The sequence below is a fragment of the Dipodomys merriami genome, unplaced genomic scaffold, assembly GCF_024711535.1.
Source record: "Dipodomys merriami isolate MVZ:Mamm:240054 unplaced genomic scaffold, mDipMer1.0.p SCAF_10, whole genome shotgun sequence".
Lineage (NCBI taxonomy): Eukaryota > Metazoa > Chordata > Mammalia > Rodentia > Heteromyidae > Dipodomys > Dipodomys merriami.
In genome coordinates this window covers 14257502-14284836 of record NW_027202271.1, presented here as the reverse complement: position 1 = coordinate 14284836, position 27335 = coordinate 14257502, and the positions used below count along the sequence as shown (strand labels likewise).

The following is a 27335-nucleotide window of genomic DNA, read 5'->3' as shown; positions in this document are numbered from 1 at the left end:
GCAGAATAGCCTATGAGACTCTTATCTTTTCTATTTCTGGCTTTTTGCCAGAAATAGTAGAGCTGTGGCTCAAGTAGTAGAGTGCCAGTCTTGAGCAAAAAAGCTAACAGTGTCCTGGCCCCAAGTTCAAATCCTGGTACTGGTCCACAAAAAAAATCCTTCCTTAAATTGTATGTCAGGTATTTTGTCACAGTGATGGAAAGTCTAGCAAGCATAGTATCCTAGTCAGTCTTATTTAGTGCTTCCTAATCATTTTAATAAGAATTGAATTTCTGATTTTTTGTTTTGGCGGGGGAGGCCTGATGCTATCCCTGGGCTGTTTTGCTCAAGACTAGCTCTTTACCATTTGAGCCACAGCTCTACCTCTGGGTAGAGCTTAAATGAAAATAAATGTCTAACAGACTTTCCTGTCCAGGCTGGTTTTGGACCATGCTCCTTAGATCTCAGCCTTCTGAGAAGCTAGGATTACATGTGTATGCCACCAGAATCCAGCTGATTCATTGTTGATAATTGAAAATGCCTAAATAAGATGGTAAAAATTAAGCAGTTTTTACCACTTTTTTTTTTTTTTTTTTTTTTTGGGTTCGGTCGTGGGGCCTGAACTCTGGGCCTGGGCGCTGTCCCTCAGCTCTTCAGCTCAAGGCTAGCACTCTACCACTTGAGCCACAGTGGCCACTTCCGGCTTTTTTCTTTTTGCTTATGTGGTGCTGAGGAATCAAACCCAGGGCCTCATGCATGCAAGGCAAGCGCTCTACCACTGAGCCACCTTCCCAGCCCATGTGAGACTCTTATCTCCAATAAACCACCAGAAAACCAGAAGTGGCACTGTGGCTCAAATGGTAGAGCACTAGCCTTGAACTGAAGAGCTGAGGGACAGCTCCTAGGCCCAGAGTTCAAGTCCCACAACAACAAAAAAGAGTAAAAAAAGGCAGAAACTTCTCCCTGTTTGGTTAGGACTCTCTCCCTCCCCCCTGTCTCTTTCTCTCTCTTTCTCTCTCAGACTTCAGTATCCCAAATAGGCACATACTCATATATCCAGTTTTGGCAAGAGCTTTCTTTTTTTTTTTTTTTTTTTGCCAGTCATGGGGCCTGAACTCTGGGCCTGGGTGCTGTCCCTCAGCTCTTCAGCTCAAGGCTAGCGCTCTACCACTGGAGCCACAGCACCACTTCCAGCTTTTTCTGCTTATGTGGTGCTGAGGAATCGAACCCAGGCCTCATGCATGCAAGGCAAGCACTCTACCACTGAGCCACCTTCCCAGCCCCACAAGAGCTTTTTTTTAAAAAAAAATTTTTTTTTGTTCTTGAACTCTGTGCCTGGTAGAGCAATCACTTTATCACTTGAATCACAGTACCACTTCCGGTTTTCTGGTGGTTAATTGGAGATAAGAGTCTCAAGGACTTTTCCTTCCTGGGCTGGCTTTGAACCATGATCCTCAGATCTTAGCATCCTGAGTAGCTAGGATTACAGATGTGAGCCACTGGTGTCCAGCCTTGGCAAGAGCTTTTTATCTTATAATATCATATGTTGAAAGGAATAGTCATGATCTGTTATTTAAGCAGAAACTGGTATGATTACATTTGAAAACACCTTGACATAGCCAGAGAAGTTGAGGATACACATATCTTACATTCCAACTTTTTTTTTTCAACTTTTTTAATATTAGATGCTGTGGTAGGTAGCCTTTCTTGTCACTGTGACAAAATGCTTGACCAAGCAACTTTAAAGGAGGAGATGTTTATTTGGGCTTATTGTTTAGAGTTTTCAATTCATCTTGACAAAGGAGGGTGTAAGGGAGGAAGCACTTTACATCATGGTGATAAGGATGGGGAGAGAAGAAGAAGAAGAGGGGGTGAAGGGAGAGGAAGAACACTTTGACTATGGGATAATGGGATGGTGCCGACATCTTCCTTTTTTTTTTCTTTTTGTTTGTCTTTTCTTTTTTAGTACTGAGGATCAAACCCAGGATGTTGCACTTGCTAAGTAGAAGCTTTGCCAATGAGCTACATCCCAGTTCAGGTCTTCTGTTCTTAGTTAATGCTCTCTGAAACTCCCTGACAAACATACCTGAGGGTAGATTTACTAATCTCTTAGGCACTTCTTAATCCAATTAAATTAACTTTTAGGATTAAACATCTATACTTTTAATCGCTCTATAGAGAAGCTTAATTTTAGCTATATGTGCAACTTTAAATTTTGTAAAAACTACAGTAGCAAAAGTAAAGACAATGGGGAGGAAAGGGTTGGTAGGGGAAAAACAAAGGAGGAAAAACAAATGCTCGATAGGAAATGTACTCATTACCTTACTCATGTAACTGTAACCCCTCTGTACACTATTTTTTTTTGGGGGGGGGTCCGGTTGTGGGCCTGGGCGCTGCCCCTCAGCTCTTCAGCTCAAGGCTAGCACTCTACCACTTGAGCCACAGCGGCCACTTCCGGCTTTTTTCTTTTTGCTTATGTGGTGCTGAGGAATCGAACCCAGGGCCTCATGCATGCAAGGCAAGAGCTCTACCACTGAGCCACATTCCCAGCCCCTGTACACTATTTTTACAGTAAAAAAAAAAAAAAAAAAGTATTTTTTTAAGTGAAAACAAGGAAGTGGCACTGTGGCTCAAGTGGTAGAGCATTTGTTTTAAATTGAAGAGCTGAGGGTCAGGGCCCAGCTGAGTTCAAGCCCCATAACTGACCAAAAAAATAAAAAAAGTAAAAGGCAAGCCAAGTGATGGTGGCTCATGCCTATAATCTTAGCTAGTCAAGAGGCTGAGATCTGATGATGAGGTTCAAAGCCATCCTGGGCAGGAGACACTTATCTCCAATTAACCACCAGAAAACTGGAAGTAGTGCTATGGCTCAAAATGCAACACCCAGGCCCTCAGTTTAAACTCTACAACCGGGGGGGGGGGGGGGGGGGGGGAGGGAACAACCCAAAACAAAAAGTAGTTCTGCTGGATGCTGGTGGTCATGCCTGTAATCCTAGCTCCTCAAAAGGTTAAGATCACAGTTTGAAGCCAGCCCAGGCAGCAAAGTTTCAAGACTCTTATCTCCAAAAAAGAAAAAATTGGAAGGAGTGTGAAGGCTCAAGTAATAGAACAGTAACCTTAAGCACAAAGTTCAGGGACAGTACACAAGCCCTGAGTTCAAGTTTCAAACTGGCACAAAAAAGAAGTGGAGACAAGCCAGGTATGGTGGCATGTAACTGTAATCCCAGACTAGTAGGCAGAGGCAGGATTGCCTCAAGTTTGGCCTATCTTGAGATACTTAATGAGTTCAAAGCCAGCCTGAGCTACGTGTAAGAAGCTAATTAAAAAAGAAAGGAAAAAGAAGCAGGTAAAATTAACTTACACGTAGTTTAATACTGGGGTTTGAGCAGGGAGGTTCTGGGTAGGTGTTCTACCACTTAAGCTTCTCACTAGCCCTTTTGTGGGTTGTTTTTGAGATAGTGTCTTGCTTTACAGCCTGGCCAGTATGAACTGGAATCTTTCTATTTGTGCCTCCCAGAGTTGCTGGGATGAAAGGTACACACTAATGTTCAGCCATTTGTCAAGATGGAGTCTCCTGAACTTTTGTATGTGTCTGTCTGTATGTATGTTTTAATTCTCATTATGTAGCTTAGTTTGTCCTGGAATTTACAATCCTTCTGCCTCTAGGTGCTGGGATTATAGGCCTGCACCACCACATTCAGCTCAATAATATACTTTGCACTTCTAATATAAATTAAGATATAGGGCTGGGAAGGTGGCTCAGTGGTAGAGCGCTTGCCTTGCATGCATGAGGCCCTGGGTTTGATTCCTCAGCACCACATAAGCAGAAAAAAAAAAAAAAGCCAGAAGTGGCACTATGGCTCAAATGGTAGCATGCTAGCCTTGAGCTGAAGAGCTGAGGGACAGCACCCAAGCCCAGAGTTCAGGCCCCACGACCGCCCCCCCTCTGCAAAAAAAAAAAAACAAAAAACATATATATATATATATATATATATATATATATAGTATAGATTAAAGTTGTATCAGAAATACTTAATCTGTATTTATATTTTATAAAATTTATAGTTGAAAAAGTTGGCTCATATCATATATCTCCAAATTCTTCCTAACTTAAAAGTTTTCTAATAAAGGAATAAAAAATCAGCTTACTTTGGGGGCTAGGAAGGTGGTTCAGTGGTAGAGTGCTTGCCTTGCATGCATGAGGCCCTGGGTTCGATTCCTCAGCACCACATACACAGAAAAAGCTGGAAGTAGGTGCTATGGCTCAAGTGGTAGAGTGCTAGCCTTGAGCTGAAGAGCTCAGAACAGTGCCCAGGCCCAGAGTTCAAGCTCCTCGACCAGCAAAAAGAAAAAAGAAAAAAGCCGGGCGCTGATGGCTCACGCCTGTAATCCTAGCTACTCAGGAGGCTGAGATCTGAGGACTGCGGTTCAAAGCCAGCCCGGGCAGGAGAGACTGTGAGACTCCTATCTCCAATAAACCACCAGAAAACCGGAAGTGGCACTATAGCTGAAGTGGTAGAGCGCTCGCCTTGAGCTGAAGAGCTGAGGGACAGTGCCCAGGCCCAGAGTTCAAGCCCCACAGCCAACCAAAAGAAAAAGAAAAAGAAAAAAAAATCAGCTTATTTTTTAAATTGTGCTCTGGCTTGAATTCAAGGCCTTGTGTTCTCAATTTCTATTTTCATATTTGTATATACAAAGGTGTGGGGTGTTTTTTTGGTTTTTCTTTTGCCAGTCCAGGGCTCAAACTCAAGGTCTGGGCACTGGCTCTGAGCTTCTTTTGCTCAAGGCTAGCACTCTGCCACTTGAGCCACAGTGCCACTTCTGGCTTTTTCTTTTTATGTGGTACTGAGGAATTGAACTCAGGGCTTCAAGCATGCTAGGCAAATACACTACCACTAAGCCACATTCCCAGCCCCATGTTTTTTGTTTTGACACACAGACTTGTTATGTAGCCTAGGCCTGCCTTGAGCTCGATCTTCTGACTTCCCTCCTGAGTGCTGGGATTACAGATTTACTGAACTAAGTCCAATTCATAGCCTTTGACATGTGTTTTGTCTGTTGTTCTTGTTTTATGCCGGTTCTGGGGCTTGGTTCAAGGCCAAGGTACTGTCCCTGAGCTGTATTGCTCAAGGCTAATGCTCTATCACTGGAGTCACAGTTCCACTTCTGGCTTTTTGGTGGTTAATTGGATATGAGATTCTCATGACTTTCTGTCTAGTTAGGCTTTGAACTGTGGCCCTTAGGATTAGTCATGAGACACCAACACCCAGCTGCCTATGTATTTTCATGCTGGTACCATATAGTTTTGATTTTTGTGGTTTTGTAATGTATATCCAAAGTCAAATAGTGAGAGATTTCTAACTTTTTTTCTTCTTTCTCTGCCTCTTTCTCTCTGCCTTTGAGTCCCCCCCTTCCCCCCCCCCACCCCTTTCTAGCTTTGTGCTTAACATTTGAGAAAGATCTCTGGCCCTCTTTGCTCTTTTCTGAATAGAACCAGTCAGGACTCTAAGCTTCCTATTTATGTTTCCCACATAGCTGAGATGGCAGGCATGCAAAACCATGCCCAGCTATTTATTATTATTATTAGTTTTTTGGGTTTTTTTTTCCAGTCCTGGGGCTTGAGCTCAGGGCCTGAATACTGTCCCTGATTTCTTCTTCCCAAGAGTCTAAGATTACATGTGCAAATCATTGTCCCCAACTTTATTTATTCTTGAAGTGGGGTCTTAACTATATATATAGCCCAGGCTGGCCTTCAACCTGCTTTATAGCCAGACTAGGCTTAAACTTACAATATTCCTACTTCAGCTTCTGAAGTTCTGGGAACTTCACCAGGATGATAGCTTGTTCTTTTTCAAGTTGTTTCAGATTTTCAGATTTTTTTTCTATCTCTGTAAAAACAAAATCCAGGGATGGGAAGGTGGCTTAGTGGTAGAGTGCTTGCCTAGCATGCATGAAGCCCTGTGTTCAATTCCTTAGTACCACATAAGCAGAAAAAGCTGGAAGCAGCACTGTGGCTCAAGTGGTAGAGTGCTAGCCTTAAACAAAAGAAGCTCAAGGACAGTGCCCAGACCCTGAGTTCAAGCCCCAGGACTGACCAAAAATTCCATTGGGATTTTAATAGAGACTACATTAACTCTGTAGATTTGTTTAGATAGTATCAATAGTTTAACAATATTAAAAGTCCCAAAGTATGAACACAGCCTATCTGTGTCCTGTTTAAGCTTTGCTCCAGTGACATTTTGTAGTAAAAATTCCAAGTGTACAAGTCTTTCATTTTCTTGGTTAAGTTTATTAATTTAGTAACAAGCATTTTTTCTTTTGCAGTGCTGAGGACTAAACCAAGGGCCCTACATGCTAGGCAAGTGCTCTACTACTGAATTGCATCATCAGTCCCATTTTATAATTTTTAATTGCATTATATGTGGAATTTTCTTAATTTCCTTTTCAGATCAGTGCTTGAGACAGAATTTTGCTATATAATAGTCCAGGCTGGGCTGGAATGTACTATGTAGCTCAGGCTGACTTTCACCTCATGATCTCCTTCCTCAGCCTGCCAAATGAAGATTCCAAGTGTGTACCACCTTGCCTACTTAAGTTACTTTTTTTTTTTTTTTGTCTGTTTGTTTTTTGCTGGTCATTGGGCCTGAACTCTGGGCCTGGGCACTGTTCCTCAGCTCTTCAGCTCAAGGCTAGTGTTCTACCTCTTTGAGCCACAGCGCCACTTCCAGCTTTTTCTGCTTATGTAGTGCTGAGGAATCGAACCCAGGGCCTCATGCATGCAAGGCAAGCCCTCTACCACTGAGCCACTTTCCCAGCCCCTACTTAAGTTACTTTTAACATTCCCTTTATTCCTCTAAAATGACATTCACAGACAATCTGTACTCACACTTTTAAAAAATTACTTTAAATACAAGCAAATAAGTAGTTTATAACAACATGCATTTTTATGTGTAAACCTTATGTTAAACTTCCTTAAAAGTAAACTTGCATGTACACATTAAAATAAACGTGAAAATTAAAAGTTTGAGTTTAATCTCAAATCAAAGGAGAGATCCTGGGTGTTGGTTGATCATGCCTGTAATCCTAACTACCAAGGAGGCTGATCTGAGGATTGCAGTTCAAATCTAGCCTAGGCAGGAAAGTCCAATAAACCACCAGAAAACCAGAAGTGGAGCTGTGGTGAGTTCAAAGTGATAGAAAGCTCACCTTGACGGGGCTGGGAAGGTAGCTCAGTGGTAGAGTGCTTGCCATGCATGCATGTGGCCCTGGGTTCGATTCCTCAGCACCACATAAGCAGAAAAAGCCGCAAGTGGCTCTGTGGCTCAAGTGGTAGAGTGCTAGCCTTGAGCTGAAGAGCTGAGGTCCGTGCCCAGGCCCAGGGTTCAGGCCCCAGGACCAGCAAAAAAAAAAAAAAAAAGTTCACCTTGAGCAAAAGAGCTCAGGGATAGTCCCAGGTCCTGAGTTCAAGAAAGAAATGGGGAATGAGAGAGAGAAGGGTGGAGAGGGAAGAAAAATTAAACAATTTACAATTTTTTTTTAGCAGCTGTGGTAACATTCTTATTTTACAGATGAGGTAGAAGAAGTTTAGAGATGTTAAATGACCTACTAACTGTCACTTTAATGAGAGTCCAGTTAAGATACAAACCTAACTTCAAACCAATGCAATGCTCTTTCCATTATGTAACAGCCTTGTTAGAATGACAAAAGCAGGAAAATAAGTTTTCTGTGTGCCAGTACTGGGGCTTAAACTCAGGGACTATGCACTATCCTTTAGCTCTTTATTTTTGCTCAAGGCTGGTGCTCTACGATGAAACCATAGCTCCCACTTCTAGCTTTCTGGTGGTTAGCTAGAGACCAGTCTCTCAGATTTGTCTGCCTGGTCTGGCTTTGAACTGGACTCCTCAGATTTCGGCCTCCTGAATAGCTATAATTACAGGCATGAGCCACCAGCACCCAGCCAGAAAAGAGGATTTTTAAAGAGATAAAATCTGAGACCCATAACAAAGTAAAAATTACCAATACTTTGTGTGTGTGTGTGTGTGTGTGTGTGTGTCAGAGACAGAAATTCATTATGATACCCAGGCTATCCTCAAACTTGTGATTACCTGCCTTTGTCTACCAAGCAGCTAGGATTGATAAGTCTTTAACTGGACATTTTTCTATTAATTGTTGCTGACATTCTGGGAAGAATGATCAAAGTTTATCTCTTTTTTTCCTCCTCTTCCTGTGTGTATGTGTGTGTGTGGGGGGGGGGTCTTGGGACTTGAACCTCAGGGTCTAAATGCTGTCCCTGATCTGTCTTTGCTCAAGGCTAGCCCCTCTATTATTTGAGCCATAGCCCCACGGTCCAGCTTTTTTTTTTTTTTTTTGTACCAGTCCTGGGGCTTGAACTCAGTGCCTGGGTGCTATCCCTGGGCTCTCTTCTTCCTTTTTTTTTTTTGTTGGTCCTAGGGCTTGGACTAAAGGCCTGGGCACTGTCCCTGAGTCTCTTTGTGCTCAAGGCTAGCGCTGTACCCACTTGAGTCACAGTGTCATTTCTATCTTTTTCTGAGTAGTTTATTGGAGATAAAGAGTCTCACAGACTTTTCTGCTCAGGCTGCCTCTTTGAAAAATAGCTAAAGCAAAAAATAAGGCTGTGTTATATGGCTCAAGCACTTGCCTAAAAAGGACAAGACCCGAACTCAAACCCCGGTACCAAAAAAAAAAAAAAAAAAAAAGACAGGCACTGGTGGCTCATGCCTGCAATCCTGGCTACTCAGGAGGCTGAGATCTGAAGATCCTGTTGTGAAGCCACCCATGACAGGAAAGTCCTTGAGACTCTAAATAATCACAGAAAAAGCAGGGAGTGGCACTGTTACTCACGTGATAGAGCGATAACCTTGAGCAAAAAGGAGCTCAAGGACAGACTCAAGCCCAGAGTCAAGCCCCAGGACTAGCCAAAAGAAAAAAGAAAAAGAATCTCAAGGACTTTTCTGTCTAGGCTGCCTTGAAACTTCAATTCTCAGATCTCAGCCTCCAAAGTAACTAACATTACAAGGGTGAGCCACTAGCACCTGGCATTATTTTTTTTGGGTGGTACTCGGGTTTGATGTCAGGGTCTTGAATTTGCTAGGCTAGTGTTTAAGCTGTATCCCAGCCCTTTTTTGGCTTTAGCTATTTTTCAAAGATTTCTTAATTTTTGCTGGGACAGCTTCAGACTTTGATCCTTCTACTTCCACCTCCTTCGAATCTGCAAAGGCTAATTTCTATCAATGTGCTCAGCTTTTAATCAATTGCGATGAGGTCTCTCCAAAATTCTTTTGTCCAATTTACCTTAAACTGTGATTTTCCTTATCATTGTTTCCCCAGTAGTTAGATTACAGGTGTGCGCCACCACTGTCAGCTCTAAAACTTGTTTTCAAATTAATAATTTATTCATAATACTCTTTATTTTTACAGGACCTTAATATGAAGCTGACTGACATAATGAACAACGTGCAGCGGATATTAACTCGCTATAGTATTGATCTGGAGGCACCCATTGAAAGAAGGCCCTCTATTGTAGAAAATCCAAAAAAACGGAGAGCTATGTTTTTGGAGAAAATAAATGCTTATGCTACGGCTGCTGACTATAGAGAAAAGATTCTTTTCTACATTCTGAACTGGTTGGAAGAATGGAGTAAGTTTCCATAAGTAGTTCAGAGGAAATCACACACTTAAAATGATAGAGCTGGGTGACAGTGGCTCATGCCTGTAATCCTAGCTACTCAGGAGGCTGGGATCTGAGGATCATGGTTCAAAGCCAGCACAGGCAGGAAAATCTGTGAGTCTCTTATCTCAAATTAATCACCAGAAAACCAGAAGTGGTGCTGTAGCTCAGGTGGTAGAGTGCAAGCCTTGAGCTGAAGAGCTGAGGGACAGTGCCCAGGCCCAGAGTTCAAGCTTCACAACCAACCTAAATAAATAAATAAGTGAAATGATAGAGAAGAGGATTTATAAGTAAAGTTTGAAGGGCTAAGCCGCTTCAAGATAGAAAAGGCTAAGGAGGTTATTTATTTATTTATTTATTTATTTATTTTGGGGGGGGCGGTTGTGGGGCCTGAACTCTGGGCCTGGGCGCTGTCCCTCAGCTCTTCAGCTCAGGGCTAGCGCTCTACCACTTGAGCCACAGCACCACTTCCAACTTTTTGCTTATGTGGTGCTGAGGAATCGAACCCAAGGCCTCAGGCATGCAAGGCAAGCGCTCTACCACTGAGCCACCTTCCCAGTTAAGGAGCTTATTTATTAAACAATTGTTCTCTGCTCCAGTAGGAACAAAATAAGAAAAATACCGAGCTGGCTCTCGATTATAATCCTAGCTACTCAGAAGGCTGAGAGCTGAGAATCAAGATTTGAAGCTAGCCAGAGCAGAAAAGTCTCCTTGAAGCTCTTATCGCAAATTAACCACTCAAAATTCAGAAGTGGTGCTGTGGCTCAAGTGTTAGGGCACTAGTCTGAGCACAAAGAGGTCTAGGACCTGAGTTCAAGCCCCACAACCAATAAAAAAAAAAAAAAGAAAAATATATAGGCTTATTCATAGTGGCAGCTATTCCTCTCTCCTTTTATTTCTTCAAGCATACCAGTATAGATCGTTCTCAATATCCTTATGCTTACTCTACCTTGCCTAGAACACTGTCCACTAGATAGCCATATGGTTCATTCCCTGTTTAAATTCCACTTCTTATTTCTTATTTTTTACTCTGTGTGTGTGTGTGTGTGCTGGTATCAGGGCTTGAACTCAGGAGCCTGATCTCTCAACTCTACTTTTTTACTTTTGGCAGGCACTCTACCACTTGAACCACCCTTTCAATTTTGAGTTGTTTTTTGGGGGGGTCCAGTCGTGGGGCCTGGGCGCTGTCCCTCAGCTCTTCAACTCAAGGCTAGCGCTCTACCACTTGAGCCACAGCACCACTTCTGGCTTTTTTCTTTTTGCTTATGTGGTGCTGAGGAATCAAACCCAGGGCCTCATGCATGCAAGGCAAGCGCTCTACCACTGAGCTACCTTCCCAGCCCCTTGTTTTTTTGCTGGTTAATTAGAGATAATAGTCTATTGGATTTATCTGCCTAGGCTGGCTCTAAACTGGGATTCTCAGATCTTAGCCCTCTGAGAAGCTAGGATTACAAACCTTGAGCCACTGGCAGCTGATCCATTACTCTTCTTAATTATTGACTATAGGATTAATATCTGACATACCATATATATTGACTTTGCATTTTAATTTAATTTTTAATTTTTCCATCTCTTTTCACTAGAATGCAAGTACTATGAAATCAGAGAGTTTATTTTGTTTACTGTAGTATCCACAATGTATAGAATGATGTATAGACACAATGTATAGACAGATCAGGCATTGATGGATTTAAAGAATGAATAGGCAGGGGCTGGGAAGGTGGCTCAGTGGTAGAGCGCTTGCCTGCATGCATGAGGCCCTGGGTTCAATTCCTCAGCACCACATAAGCAAAAAGAAAAAAAAAGCCATAAGTGGCACTGTGGCTCAAGTGGTAGAGCGCTAGCCTTGACTTGAAGAGCTGAGGGACAGTGCCCAGGCCCAGAGTTCAGGCCCCACGACTGGACCAAAAAAAAAAAAAAAAAGAATGAATAGGCAAAGAATACCAAACTGGGAAGGAATTTCATTTTGTTGCAAGAAATCATTCACTCTCTATTTTTCATGCCAGGCCTAGGTCTTGATCTCAGGGCCTGGGTACTGTCCCCGAGCTTCTTTTTGCTCAAGGCTAGTGTTCTACCTTGGAGCCACAGCAACACTTCTGGATTTTCCTGAGTTGTTTATTAGAGATAAAAATCTCACAGATTTTCCTGCCTGGGCTGGCTTTAAACTGGGATCCTCAGCCAGGGAAATCAATCCAGTATACCCATTTTAACAGGAGAGGGGGAGGGGGAGGGAGGTAAGGAGGAAGGGATAGGTGTGTGTGTGAGTGTGTGTGTGTGAGTGTGTGCACGCGCGCATGCTCATTGGTACTAGAACTTGAACTCAGGGCCTGGATGCTGTTCCTTAGCTTTTTTACTCAAGGCTATTACTCCACTACTTGAACCATAGCTCCTCTTCCAGCTCTTTGGTGTTTAATTAGAGATCAGTCTCACAGGCTTGTCTGCCTGGGCTGGCTTTGAACCATGATCCCCAGATCTGATTCATATTTTCTTTTTTTGTTGTTGTTGTTGGTTGTGGGGCTTGAACTCTGGGCCTGGGCGCTGTCCCTCCATTCTTCAGCTCAAGGCGAGCGCTCTACCACTTGAGCTACAGCGCCACTTCCGGTTTTCTGGTGGTTTATTAGAGATAGGAGTCTCACGGTCTCTCCTGCCTGGGCTAGCTTTGAACCATGATCCTCAGATCTCAGCCTCCTGAGTAGCTAGGATTACAGGCGTGAGCCACCAGCACCCGGCTATATTTTCTTTTTTTTATTCATATTTTCATAACTGAGATTTACTATTCACACTCCTATTCCAAGTTTTTTTGTTTTTGTTTTATTTTTGGCCAATTCTGGGCTTGAACTCAGGGCTTGGGCACTGTTTCTGGGCTTCTTTTGCTCAAGGCTAGCACTTCTGAGCCACAGCACCACTTCAGGCTTTTTCTGTTTTATGTGGTACTGAGGAATCGAACCCAGGGATTCATGCATGCTAAGCCACATTCCCAGCCCTCAAGTCTCCTTATAATTATTTTATTTATTTATTTATTTATTTATTTTTGGTCGGTTATGGGCTTGAACTCTGGGCTTGGGCACTATCTCTCAACTCTTCAGCTTGAGGCGAGTGCTCTACTGCTTGAGCCACAGCACCACTTCTGGTTTTCTAGTGGTTTATTGGAGATAAGAGTCTCACAGACTTTCCTTGCCTAGGCTGGCTTTGAACCATGATCCTCAGATCTCAGCCTCCTCAGTAGCTAGGATTACAGGCGTGAGCCGCCGGCGCACAGCTTTTATTTTATTTTATTATTTTCTTTGCGGGGGGGAAGGAGGTCCAGTCATGGGGCCTGAACCCTGGGCCTGGGCGCTGTCCTTCAGCTAGTGTTTCTTTTTTTTGGGGGGGGGGGGTCCGGTTGTGGGGCCTGAACTCTGGGCCTGGGCACTGTCCCTTAGCTCTCAGCTCAAGGCTAGCACTCTACCACTTGAGCCACAGCACTACTTCCGGCTTTTTTCTTTTTGCTTATGTGGTGCTGAGGAATCGAACCCAGGACCTCATGCATGCAAGGCAAGCACTGTACCACTGAGCCACCTTCCCAGCCCCCAATCCTTATAATTATTTTAAAGAAAAAGGTTCAATCAGATAACTGTATTTCCCAATGCTACAATGTTGAGTACTTCTCAGTATTATAGGTCTATATGGTTATAATTATTTATTTTCCTTAACAAAAATTTATTTTTCTTACTCTCTTCAAGGTGGTATATTGACAGATATAACTTCAACTGATTTGGATGAGTACTTCCACTGGGCAGTAAAAATGGAGATCTTACCAGAAACACTAAAAGGAATTGATAGCAGTGTCAAGACACTGGGTAAACTTTGTACATGTATAATTGAAGAAAGGAAGAGACAAAAGAAAAAAACATGTAAGAATACTTTATGGCTCTTGTAAACGGAATTTGACTTGTTCTAGAAAGAAAAATAGGAGTTATACTTTGAATACCATCAAATCCATACATGTTAGGTATACAGTTCTTTCTAGTACATGCAATGATCACTACAATCCCATTTTAGAGCATTTCCATTATCCCAAAAAGGTCCTTCTTGCTCACTTGCAGTATACCCTATTTTAACCCACAGCCCCATAGCTACTAATCTATATTCTGTCTTAATAAATTTGCTTTGCCTTCCTGAGTATTTCATATAAGCAGAATAAAGAGTATTTTTTTTTTTTTTTTTTTTTTTTGTCGGTCGTGGGGCTTGAACTCTGGGCCTGGGCGCTGTCCCTCCGTTCTTCAGCTCAAGGCGAGCGCTCTACCACTTGAGCTACAGCGCCACTTCCGGTTTTCTGGTGGTTTATTGGAGATAGGAGTCTCACGGTCTCTCCTGCCCGGGCTGGCTTTGAACTGCAATCCTCAGATCTCAGCCTCCTGAGTAGCTAGGATTACAGGCGTGAGCCACCAGCGCCCGGCTAAAGAGTATCATATTATATGCAGTCTCTATGAAATTTATTTTTTAAGACACTGTCTCTCTATGTAACCCAGGCTGGCCTGGAACTTAGGATCTTCATGCCTAGTCTCCTGCATACTGGGATGATGAGCAAACACCCCTATGCCTGACTATCTCTTTTTTTGGGGGGTGTGGTACTGGAGATTAAAACTCAGGGCGCCTCAGCACTGCTCAGGCAGGGGCTCTACTGCCTAAGCCACAACCTCCAGTCTTTTTATTTTCATTTGTTTCTCAGACAGGGTTTTGCACCAACTTTGCTTGCTTCAGACCTCAAGCCTCCTACTTTGGTTTCCCAAATAGCTAGGACTAGAGGTATGATATATGGTACCTTCTATGTTTTATCAATATTGTTTTCGTTTGTAAAAATTCAGTTTGTTAGGAAGTTTCTCTAGCACTTTAACCATGTTCCTAGCCATTTTTTCATTGTTTTGAAATAGGTTATTATACCTGGGCCAGCAAGAACTGTGTTTCCCTATTTTTGCTTTCTAAGTAACTAAAACAACATGCATGCTATGATGGCCAGCTTTTTTTTTTTTTTTTCTTGTGCCTATCCAGGGGCTTGTAAATCAGGGCCTGAGATTTTTAGATTTTTTTTGCTCAAGGCTAGTGCTTTACTATTTGAGCCACAGCTCCACTTCCAGCTTCTTGATGGTTAACTGGAGATAAGAGTCTGTCTTATGAACTTTGCTACCTGTGCTGGCTTTGAACCAATTCCTCAGATCTCAGCCCCCTGAGTAGCTAGGATTACAGGAGTGGGCATCAGTACTAGACCATGCTCAACTTTTTATTGGTTGTAATGGAGGTCTTCCTTCCATCCAACAATGGTTTTACTAATCTCTGCCTCCTGAGTTGCTAGGATTACAGTTGTGAGTCACCTCGCTCAGCAGGGCTGCATTCTTTTAATCAGCAGAATGATTTTGAGATTCAGCCATATTACAAGACATTTGTAATCTCTTCTTTTCTATTGGACGTGTTTATGGTTGCTTGGATATACCATATTTTGTTGTTTGACAGTTAATGAATATTTGGATTGTTTCCACTTTAGACTTTCATGAATAATGTTGCTATAACTATACATGCACAAAGTCTTTGTGCAGACATATATTTTTCATTTATTTTTGCATATACCTTAGAAGAATTACTGAATCATATGACAAATTGTTTTTTAAAATGATTGCACTATTTTACATTCCTGCCAGCATCTAACACATGCATGAGGATTCAAATGGAAACTATTAGCCAAGGCTTGAACTCAGGGCCTGAGCACTTCCTTGAGCTTTTTTTGTGCATGGTTAGCACTCTACCACTTGAGTCACAGCTCTATTTCTGGGTTTTGGGTGGTTAATTTGAAGTAAAAACCTCATAGATTGTCTGCCTGGACTGGGTTTGAACTGTAATCTTCATTCTTTTTCCTTTCTGTTCCTTCAGCTCGAATGATCTCCATTAGTCTAGCATTAAATTTTCTTTTTTCTTTTTTTTTTTTGGGGGGGGGGAGTCCAGTCGTGGGGCCTGAACGCTGGGCCTGGGCACTGTCCCTCAGCTTTTCAGCTCAAGGCTAGCACGCTACCACTTGAGCCACAGTGCCACTTCCGGCTTTTTTCTTTTTGCTTATGTGATGCTGAGGAATTGAACCCAGGGCCTCATGCATGCAAGGCAAGCGCTCTACCACTGAGCCACCTTCCCAACACTAGCATTAAATTTTCTTCTGTCAGCTTAAATCTGCTTTTAGTGTCATCTGAAGAATTTTTTTTGTTTTGGTTATATACTTTTCAATTCTATAATTTCTATTTGGTTTTTATTGATAATCTTTAGTGGATGAGTAATTGCTATCTTACTTTTCCTTTTTTTAAATTTATTTATCTATTTATTTGTTGGTCGTGGGGCTTGAACTCTGGTTCTGGGCGCTGTCCCTGAGCTCTTCAGCTCAAGGCTAGCGCTCTACCACTTTAGCCACAGTGCCACTTCTGGTGTTCTGGTGGTTTATTGGAGATAAAAGTCTCACAGACTTTCCTGCCTGGGCTGGCTTGGAACTGTGATCCTCAGTTCTCAGCCTCCTGAGTAACTAGGATTACAGGCATGAGCCACCCATGCCTGCCTCCTTTCATTTTATTTATGTCAGTCATGGGGCAGGAACTGTGACCCAATCCCTCAGCTCTTCAGCTCCAGGCTAGCACTTTACCACTTGAGCCACAGCACCACTTCCAGCTTTTTCTGCTTATGTGGTGCTAAGGAATTGAACCCAGGGCCTCATGCATGCAAGGCAAGCACTCTACCACTGAGCCACCTTCCCAGCTCCAAATATGGCTTTTTATTTCTTTAGATTCTATTTACAATTTCTCTCTCTCTCTCCTACTTCTGGTTTCCTGGTGGCTAACTGGAAATGAGTTTCATGGACTTTGCTGCTTAGGGTTGCTTTGAACTGGGATCCTCAGTTTTCAGCATCTTGAGTAGCTAGGATTACAGGCTTGAGCCAGCATCCAGCTGGGGAAGGTTTTTCCATGTTTACTTCTAAATCATGTCACCCTCTCAGGTAGTAAAACTGTCAATCCTCACAGCCTGCCTTACTCTGGTGAGGATCTGGGGAAGGGTTAGAGATGGAAGGATCTCCAGGTTACCAGATTTTACCAGATTATAATTATAATTATAATAATTATTAAAGAAGCTGTAGGGACTGGGAAGGTGGCTCAGTGGTAGAGCACTTGCCTTGCATGCATGAGGCCCTGGGTTCAATTCCACAGCACCACATAAGCAAAAAGAAAAAAGCCGGAAGTGATGCTGTGGCTCAAGTGGTAGAGCATTAGCCTTGAGCTGAAGAGCTGAAGGGCAGCAGAGTTCAGGCCCAGAGTTCAGGCCCCACAACCAGAACCAAAAAATAATAAATAAATAAAGTAGCTGTATAAAGAGGTTACAATTTCTAAGTCAGGCTGTAAGTACAATGCTTTATGGTCAGTTCCATGTCTTCCTTCGTTCTCCCGTTTTCCCCCTCCCATCCCTACCCTCAAGTTACACAGTTTTTTGGATTTTTTTTGCCAGTCTTGGGGCTTGAAGTCAGGACCTAGGAGCTGTCTCTGAGCCTCTTTGTGCTCAGGGATAGTGCTCTATTACTTGAGTCACAGTGCCACTTTCAGCTTTTTCTGAGTGGTTTACTGGCAATAAAGAGTTTCATAAACTTTCCTTCAAATGGTGATCCTCACTCAGCTCTCAGCTTCTTGAGTAGCTAGGATTACAGGCATGAGCCACTGGTACCCAGCTACAAGTTCATTTTTTAATAATGTATACAGAATATAATGACTACATTTTCTCACCCTGTCCATTCCTGTGTTTACTGAGGTTTACTAGTTTGCCTTGAATAAATGTTTCTCAGTTTGTTGCATAACTTTGGTCAATTTCCAATGTCCAAAAATTATTGTTTCTATAGCTTTATCTAGTCATATTTTTGCTTTTAGGGAAAAAATAAATCTGCTTTTTCCCACTTAGCCATTATAGAAATTCCTTCAAATGTTTGTCTTTTGTCTATGATTCATGAGCCTTTTAAAAGAAACAAAGTTAACTTTCACTCATAAAAGAGAAAAGAGAAGCAAGAATCCATGAAAGAAAATAAAAAGTATTAAATATAATAGAGCCAGAGGAAAGTTTTGGCTTATATTTTATCTGAGTTCAAAGTTGCAAATAAAAGTAAGATGAGCCAGCCACCAGTGGCTCACATCTGTAATCCTAACTATACAGGAGACTAAGATATGAGGATGATAATTTGAAGCTAGTCTGGGCAGGAAAGACTATAATACCCTTACCTCCAATTAATCACCAACAAGCTGATAATGAAGAACTGACTCAAGTGAAAGAACATCAGCCTTGAGTGAAAAAGCTCGAGACAGTTCGTAGGCTCTGAGTTCAAGTTCTAAGACCAACACACAAACACACACATACACACACACACACACACACACACACACACACACACACACACATACACACACAGAGGAAGTTGACATAGTTGATTTCCTAATATTTGGAAGTAGATGTAGATGTTCTGGGTGATTTTAAGAGTAAAATCATTCTTTTAAAAAATGATACTAGGGGCTGGGAAGGTGGCTCAGTGGTAGAGTGCTTGCCTTGCATGCCTGAGGCCCTAGGTTCGATTCCTCAGCACCACATAAGCAAAAAGAAAAAAGCCGGAAGTGGCGCTGTGGTTCAAGTGATAGAGCCCTAGCCTTGAGCTGAAGAGCACCCAGGCCCAGAGTTCAGGCCCCACGACTGGACCCCTCAAAAAAAAAGAAAAAAATATGATATTACTACTGTGGCTGGGAAGGTGGCTCAGTGATATAGTGCTGGCCTTGCATGCATGAAGCCCTAGGTTCAATTCCTCACTACCACATAAACAGAAAAGGCTGGAAGTGGCACTGTGGCTCGAGTGGTTGAGCACTAGCCTTCAGCTGAAGAGCTGAGTGACAGTGCCCAGGCTTAGAGTTCAAGCCCCACGACCACCACCATCAACAACAACAAAATGATAATACTTAATTTGGGGATAAAGCTTTTTGGTGAGTCTGTCTGTTTAGATATCCATTAATTGAGGTTAAGTACCATAGGCTTAATCATGGACAGAACACAACATAAAAGAAGAAATGCACTGGGCACTGGTGGCTCATGCCTGTAATCTTAGCTACTCAGGAGGCTGAGATCTGAGAATCGCGGTTCAAAGCCAGCTTGGGCAGAAAAGTCTGTGAGATTCTGATATCCAATTAAACACCAGAAAACCAGAAGTGGCGCTGTGGCTCAACTGGCAGAGCGCTTGCCTTGAGCTGAAGAGCTGAAGGACAGTGCCCAGGCCCAGAGTACAAAGCCTCACAACTGACAAAAAAAGAAGAAGAAAAGGAAGAAGAAATGCAATTTTCTTGTTTAATGTTTTTTTTTTTTTCCTTTCAGTATCTAGAGGTACTCTATGGAAAGCCTGGAAGGAAAGAGTTGCAAAGCGACCTGCAACAGCCCATGCTTTAGGACCAGATCAGATGGTTAGTGACCCATTTGCAGTAAATACAAAGGTTTCTGAAATTCAAGACATGCTACAGGAACTCATAAGCACATCAATGTTTACCAAATTAGAAAACAATGCTCTTAAATATATATCAGCAACAATCACAAACCTTAACAAAGCCTTATCTATACTAAATGATGACTTAAGATTTGTTCGTGCCCAAAATGCTGGTATAGTTCCGGATGAAAAAAATGAAGCAGGTAAAGAACTTTGCAGGAAGATAATAAATGAACTCAGTGAGGAAAATGAAATGCTTCTTCTAAAACTTAAAGATGAAGAGCAAAAATATGAACAGCTTCTTCGATATACCATCTGTGCATCGAAAGCACCATCACTGACTAAAGTTGTTAGCACACAGGGAAATGTGGACAATATTTTAGCTAAAGAATTTGGAATTCTTAGAGATGAAACTGGAATAAAGTGGGACTCAATTATCTCTCATACAGGTTTAATTGGAGAGGAAGTGAAAGAGAAGGACAAGGAGGAAGAGAAAGAGCTTTTATCTGAAGAAACACAGAAAGGGGATTCTGAAGATGACATAGCACTGAAAAAAGATGAGACTAGCCAGAGTCAATTACATAGAAGGAAGCGATTGAAAGTCCCAAGTCCACATGAGACCTCTAAAGCAAGCGTAAGTAAATATGGGAAGAGCATCTTAGAAGTCAAATCTGAGCTACAGGTAAAAAAAAAAGAAAAGCCCTCTACTGAAGTCAATTCAAAGTTATCTGAAATAAAAAGCCAAGATGTCACAAGTGAAATAAGCATGGAGGGATTACCCAAGAAGATACAATCTGAAATCTCATCTGGAAAAGACAAGTCTTCCTCAGGGATTAAAGAAACCACTACTGTAAAAACTACCAAAAGCACAGAAGGAAAAACTGAAAAGACTGAAACTCCCTACATCAAGAGCGCCTTACCACTTCCTCCAAGGATTGAAGATGCCAAAAGTGAAGAAAGTAGTGTAGAAACATTTCACAAAGCTGTATTGGCTTTCCTAAAATTGAAAATTGAAAATCTTGTACAGCCTTTTGATAAAAAGAGTGTGATGAAGGAAGAAGAATTAATAAAAAGAGAAGAAGCTGAAAATTTAAGAAGCATAAAGGCAAATATGGAGGAATATTTCAAAAATGTGGCTGATACTGTGATTTCAGTATTGAGGAAATACAAAAATATAAAAAAGGAAGAAAAAGTTGGAGAGACATCTATGATAGAAAAACCGGCAATCGCAGTTATACCAAGATACGATTTTCAGAAGTCAGTTCATACAAAGTCTGATATAAGCTCCTTCCTCGCAAATGAAAACTTAGACCCAACAGTTAGCAATTTAGTACAAATGATCTGGAATGAAATAGAAAGTGAAAGACATATTCCAACAGTTTTGACAGAAAAGAAAGATCACAAGGAAAAACTGAAGCAGAAAGAATATTTGCAAGAAAAAATATCTGAAATATTTCGCATGGAGAGAAGGGATAAAGGTGACTTCTCCAAGTGGGAGAAGTCAGAAGAATGGAAACAAAGAGAGAGGGAGGAAGAAAGAGAGATGAAAGAATCCAAGAAAACAATTAAAGAAAAAAAGGTGCCAGAAGAGAAGAAGGGAAGGGAGAAGAGAAGGCAGTCATCACTGAAAGTGAAAGCTTTGAAGCAGAAGCCTCAGATAGTGATAGAGGACACTGACAGCAAGAAGCAGAGCATGACAAAGAATAAGGAAAAACCTACTGATATTCTGCAAGCTATGGTTACTCAGAGTCCAAAGACGTTATATCCTAGGAAGAAACAAGTAACAGGTGCACGAATGGAGGATCAAAATGAATTTGAGAAATCAGAGAGTCTTTCTACTGAAACACAATCCTTACAAGTCACTTCTCCCACTCCCCAGCACTTCAGAGCACCTAAGCTTCTCAGTATTTCTGCAGAAATACATAGAAAGTCTACCAGTCGTACTCCTAAGGCCAAAGGACGAAAACCTATTCCTACTCCTCAGCAGAGTCAGAATACAGAGCTCACCTTTACCCCTGAGGAACCTCCAAGTACGAGTGTATCCATTTCTAAACAGGCACTGGATTTAGGGATCACACTCTCTCTGGAACAAACTCAAGCACTGAGGGCCCCCATTGCTCCTAAGCAGGCACAGATACAAAAGCCATTTATAACATCGGAAAAAAAACAGGCAACACAGAGTCCAATGGTGACTACACAGACCGAGTTTCAAGGGATCACTTTCTCCCTTCAACAGGACCAGTCTCAAAAGATTACTCTCACCCAAAAGCAGACCCAAGCTCAAGATATTAAACCCACCTCTCAGCAGACCCAGGCCAGAGGGATCACTGTCACCCCGCAGAAGGCCCAGTCCCTGGGAATCATTCCACAGCAAGACCAGGCTCAAGGATTCACTAACATTGTTCAGAAGACCCAGCCCCTGGACATCACTTCCAAGCAGGCCCAGGCTCAAGAGATCACTCCCACCCCTAAGCAGGCCCAAGTCTCTGAGATCACTCTCACTCCTGAGCAGGATCAGGCTCCGGGGATCATGCTTACCTCTAAGCAGGGCCAGGCCCTGGGGATCACTCTTACCCCTGAGCAGGCCCAGGCTCTGGGGATCATGCTTACCCCTGAGAAGGGCCAGGCTCCAGGGATCACTCTTACTCATCAGCAGGATCAGGCTCAGGGGATCCCTCTTACTCCGAAGCAAGCCCAGGCTCAAGAAATCACTCTAACCACTCAGCAGGGCCAGGTCCTAGGGATAATTTTTACCCCTGAGGAGGCCCAGGCTAAAGGGATCATTCCTACCCCTCAACAAGCCAAGGCTCAGCAGATTACTCCCACCCTTCAACAGGATCAGGCTCAGGGGATCACACTCACTCCTCAGCAGGCCCAGACCCTGGGGATCAATCTAACCCCTGAGCAGGCCCATGCTCCAGGGATCACTCTTAACCCTGAGCAGGTCCAGGCCCTGGGGATCACACTGACCCCTGAGCAGACCCAGGCTCAAGGGATCACTCTCACCCCTCAGCAGACCCGGACTAAGGGGATCATTCCCACCCCTCAGCGGGCCCAAGATCAAGGGATCACTCCCACCCCTCAGCAAACGCAGGCTCAGCAGATCACTCCCAGCCCTTGGCAGGCTCAGGCTCAGGGGATCACTCTTACCGCTCAGCAGGCCCAGGCTCTGGGGCTCAGTCTCACCCCTCAGCAGGCCCAGATTCAAGGGATCACTCTCACCCCTCAGCAGGCCCAGGCCCTTGGGCTCAGTCTCACCCCCGAGCAAGCCCAGGCTCAAGGGATCACTCTCACCCCTCAGCAGGCCCAGGCCCTGGGGATCACACTGACCAGTGAGCAGGCCCAGGCTCAAGGGATCACTCTCACCCCTGAGCAGGCCCAGGCCCTGGGGATCACTCTTACCCCTGAGCAGGCCCACGCTCTAGGGATAACTCTCATCCCTGAGCAGGCCCAGGCTCAAGAGATCACTCTCATCCCTGAGCAGGCCGAGGATCAAGGGATCACTCTCACCCCTCAGCAGACCTGGACTAAGGGGATCATTCCCACCCCTCAGCAGGCCCAAGATCAAGAAATCACTCCCATCCCTCAACAAGCACAGGCTAAGCAGATCATTCCCAGCCCTTGGCAGGCTCAGGCTCAGGGGATCACTCTTACCCCTCAGCAGGCCCAGGCTCTGGGGCTCAGTCTCACCCCTCAGCAGGCCCAGATTGAAGGGATCACTCTCACCGCTCAGCAGGCCCAGGCCCTGGGGATCACACTGACCCCTGAGCAGGCCCAGGCTCAAGGGATCACTCTCAGCCCTTGGCAGGCCAAGGCCCTGGGGATCACACTGACCCCTGAGCAGGCCCAAACTCAAGGGATCACTCTCACCCCTGAGCAGGCCCAGGCCCTGGGGATCACTCTTACCCCTGAGCAGGCCCACGCTCTAGGGATAACTCTCATCCCTGAGCAGGCCAAGGATCAAGGGATCACTCTCACCCCTGAGCAGGCCCAGGCCGTGGGGATCACTCTTACCCCTGAGCAGGCCCACGCTCTAGGGATAACTCTCATCCCTGAGCAGGCCGAGGATCAAGGGATCACTCTCACCCCTCAGCAGACCTGGACTAAGGGGATCATTCCCACCGCTCAGCAGGACCAAGATCAAGAAATCACTCCCATCCCTCAACAAGCACAGGCTAAGCAGATCATTCCCAGCCCTTGGCAGGCTCAGGCTCAGGGGATCACTCTTACCCCTCAGCAGGCCCAGGCTCTGGGGCTCAGTCTTACCCCTCAGCAGGCCCAGATTGAAGGGATCACTCTCACTGCTCAGCAGGCCCAGGCCCTGGGGATCACACTGACCCCTGAGCAGGCCCAGGCTCAAGGGATCACTCTCAGCCCTCGGCAGGCCAAGGCCCTGGGGATCACACTGACCCCTGAGCAGACCCAGGCTCAAGGGATCACTCTCACCCCTGAGCAGGCCCAGGCCCTGGGGATCACTCTTACCCCTGAGCAGGCCCACGCTCTAGGGATAACTCTCATCCCTGAGCAGGCCCAGGCTCAAGGGATCACTCTTACCCCTGAGCAGGCCCAGGCCCTTGGGCTCAGTCTCACCCCCCAGCAGGCCCAGGCTCCAGGGATCACACTCACCCCAGAGCAGGCCCAGTCCCCTAGGACCACTCTTACCCCTGAGCAGGCCCAGGCCCCAGAGATCACTCTCACCCCTCAGCAGGCCCAGGCCCCAGGGATCACTCTTACCCCTGAGCAGGCCCAGGCCCTAGGGATCAGTCTCACTCCTCAGCAGGCCAAGGCTCAAGGGATCACTCTAACCCCTGAGCAGGCCCAGGCCCTAGGTTTCAGTCTCACTCCCCAGCAAGCCCAGGCTCAAGGGATCACTCTTACCCCTCAGCAGGCCAAGGCCTTAGGGATCACTCTTACCCCTGAGCAGGCCCAGGCTCAAGGGATCACTCTCACCCTTCAGCAGGCCCAGGCCCTGGGGATCACTCTCACCCCTGAGCAGGCCCATGCTCTAGGGATAATTCTTACCCCTGAGCAGGTCCAGGCTCCAGAGATCACTCTCATCCCTCAGCAGGCCCAGGCCCCAGAGATCATTCTTACCCCTGAGCAGGCCCAGGCTCAAGGGATCATTCTAACCCCTCAGCAGGCCATAGGGATCAGTCTCATCCCTCAGCAGGCCCAAGCTCAAAGGATCATTCTAACCCCTCAGCAGGCCCAAGTCCCAGGGATCAGTCTCACCCCTCAGCAGGCCCAGGCTCAAGGGATCACTCTAACCCCTGAGCAGGCCCAGGCCCCAGGGATAAGTCTCACCCCTCAGCAGGCCCAGGCTCAAGGGATCACTCCTAGCACTGAGCAGGCCCAGGCCCTAGGGATCACACTTACCTCTGAGCAGGCCCACACTCAAGGGATAACCCTTACCCCTGAGCAGGCCCAGGCTCAAGAGATCACTCTCATCCCTCAGCAGGCCCAGGCCCCGGGGATCACTCTTACCCCTGAGCAGGCCCAGGCTCAAGGGATCATTCTAACCCCTGAGCAGGCCCAGGCCCTAGGGATCAGTCTCACCCCTCAGCAGGCCCAGGCTCAAGGGATCAGTCTAACCCCTGAGCAGGCCCAGGCCCTAGGTATCAGTCTCACCCCTGAGCAGGCCCAGGCTCAAGGGATCACTCTCACCCCTCAGCAGGTCCAGGCCCTAGGGATCACTCTTACCCCTGAGCAGGCCCAGGCTCAAGGGATCACTCTCACCCTTCAGCAGGCCCAGGCCCTGGGGATCACTCTTACCTCTGACCAGGCCCATGCTCTAGGGATAACTCTTACCCCTGAGCAGGCCCAGGCTGAAGAGATCACTCTCATCCCTCAAAAGGCCCAGGCCCCGGGGATCACTCTTACCCCTGAGCAGGCCCAGGCTCAAGGGATCATTCTAACCCCTGAGCAGGCCCAGGCCCTAGGGATCAGTCTCACCCCTCAGCAGGCTCAGGCTCAAGGGATCACTCTCACCCCTCAGCAGGCCCAGGCCCTAGGGATCACTCTTACCCCTGAGCAGGCCCAGGCTCAAGGGATCACTCTCACCCCTCAGCAGGTCCAGGCCCTAGGGATCACTCTTACCCCTGAGCAGGCCCAGGCTGAAGGGATCACTCTCACCCTTCAGCAGGCCCAGGCCCTGGGGATCACTCTCACCCCTGAGCAGGCCCATGCTCTAGGGATAACTCTTACCCCTGAGCAGGTCCAGGCTGAAGAGATTACTCTCATCCCTCAGCAGGCCCAGGCCCCGGGGATCACTCCTACCCCTGAGCAGGCCCAGGCTCAAGGGATCATTCTAACCCCTGAGCAGGCCCAGGCCCTAGGGATCAGTCTCACCCCTCAGCAGGCCCAGGCTCAAGGGATCACTCTAACCCCTCAGCAGGCCCAGGCCCTAGGGATCAGTCTCACCCCTGAGCAGGCCCAGGCTCAAGGGATCACTCTCACCTCTCAGCAGGCCCAGGCCCTAGGGATCACTCTTACCCCTGAGCAGGCCCAGGCTCAAGGGATCACTCTCACCCTTCAGCAGGCCCAAGCCCTGGGGATCACTCTTACCCATGAGCAGGCCAAGGCTCTAGGGATAACTCTTACCCCTGAGCAGGCCCAGCCTCAAGAGATCACTCTCATCCCTCAGCAGGCCCAGGCCCCAGGGATCACTTTTACCCCTGAGAAGGACCAGGCTCAAGGGATCATTCTAACCCCTGAACAAGCCCAGGCCCTAGGGATCAGTCTCACCCCTCAGCAGGCCCAGGCTCAAGGCATCTCTCTAACCCCTCAACAGGCCCAGGCCCTAGGGATCAGACTTACCCCTCAGCAGGCCCAGGCTCAAGGGATCACTCTCACCCCTCAGCAGGTCCAGGCCCTAGGGATCACTCTTACCCCTGAGCAGGCCCAGGCTCAAGGGATCACTCTCACCCTTCAGCAGGCCCAGGCCCTGGGGATCACTCTCACCCCTGACCAGGCCCATGCTCTAGGGATAACTCTTATCCCTGAGCAGGTCCAGGCTCCAGAGGTCACTCTCATCCCTCAGCATGTCCAGGCCCCGGGGATCACTCTTACCCCTGAGCAGGCCCAGGCTCAAGGGATAATTCTAACCCCCAAGCAGGCCCAGGCCCTAGGGATCAGTCTCACCCCTCAGCAGGCCCAGGCTCAAGGGATCACTCTAACCCCTCAGCAGGCCCAGGCCCTAGGGATCACTCTTACCCCTGAGCAGGCCCAGGCTGAAGGGATCACTCTCACCCCTCAGCAGGTCCAGGCCCTAGGGATCACTCTTACCCCTGAGCAGGCCCAGGCTGAAGGGATCACTCTCACCCTTCAGCAGGCCCAGGCCCTGGGGATCACTCTCACCCCTGAGCAGGCCCAGGCTCTAGGGATAACTCCCACCCCTGAGCAGGCCCAGCCTCAAGAGATCACTCTCATCCCTCAGCAGGCCCAGGCCCCGGGGATCACTTTTACCCCTGAGAAGGACCAGGCTCAAGGGATCATTCTAACCCCTGAACAAGCCCAGGCCCTAGGGATCAGTCTCACCCCTCAGCAGGCCCAGGCTCAAGGCATCTCTCTAACCCCTCAACAGGCCCAGGCCCTAGGGATCAGACTTACCCCTCAGCAGGCCCAGGCTCAAGGGATCACTCTCACCCCTCAGCAGGTCCAGGCCCTAGGGATCACTCTTACCCCTGAGCAGGCCCAGGCTCAAGGGATCACTCTCACCCTTCAGCAGGCCCAGGCCCTGGGGATCACTCTCACCCCTGAGCAGGCCCAGGCTCTAGGGATAACTCCCACCCCTGAGCAGGTCCAGACTCCAGAGATCACTCTCACCCCTCAGCAGGCCCAGGCCCCGGGGATCACTTTTACCCCTGAGCAGGCCCAGGCTCAAGGGATCATTCTAACACCTGAGCAGGCCCAGGCCCTAGGGATCAGTCTCACCCCTCAGCAGGCTCAGGTTCAAGGGATCAGTCTAACCCCTCAGCAGGCCCAGGCCCTAGGGATCAGTCTCACCCCTGAGCAGGCCCAGGCTGAAGGGATCACTCTCACCCCTCAGCAGGTCCAGGCCCTAGGGATCACTCTTACCCCTGAGCAGGCCCAGGCTGAAGGGATCACTCTCACCCTTCAGCAGGCCCAAGCCCTGGGGATCACTCTTACCCATGAGCAGGCCCA

The 27335-nt window shown here is 46.2% G+C and overlaps 1 protein-coding gene across 1 annotated transcript in view; it reads right to left on the bottom strand.

The window, feature by feature from the left end:
* Positions 1 to 27335, bottom strand: part of Larp4 (La ribonucleoprotein 4) — a 174167-nt gene that overhangs the window by 79611 nt on the left and 67221 nt on the right. The gene's annotated exons all lie outside the window — the stretch shown is intronic.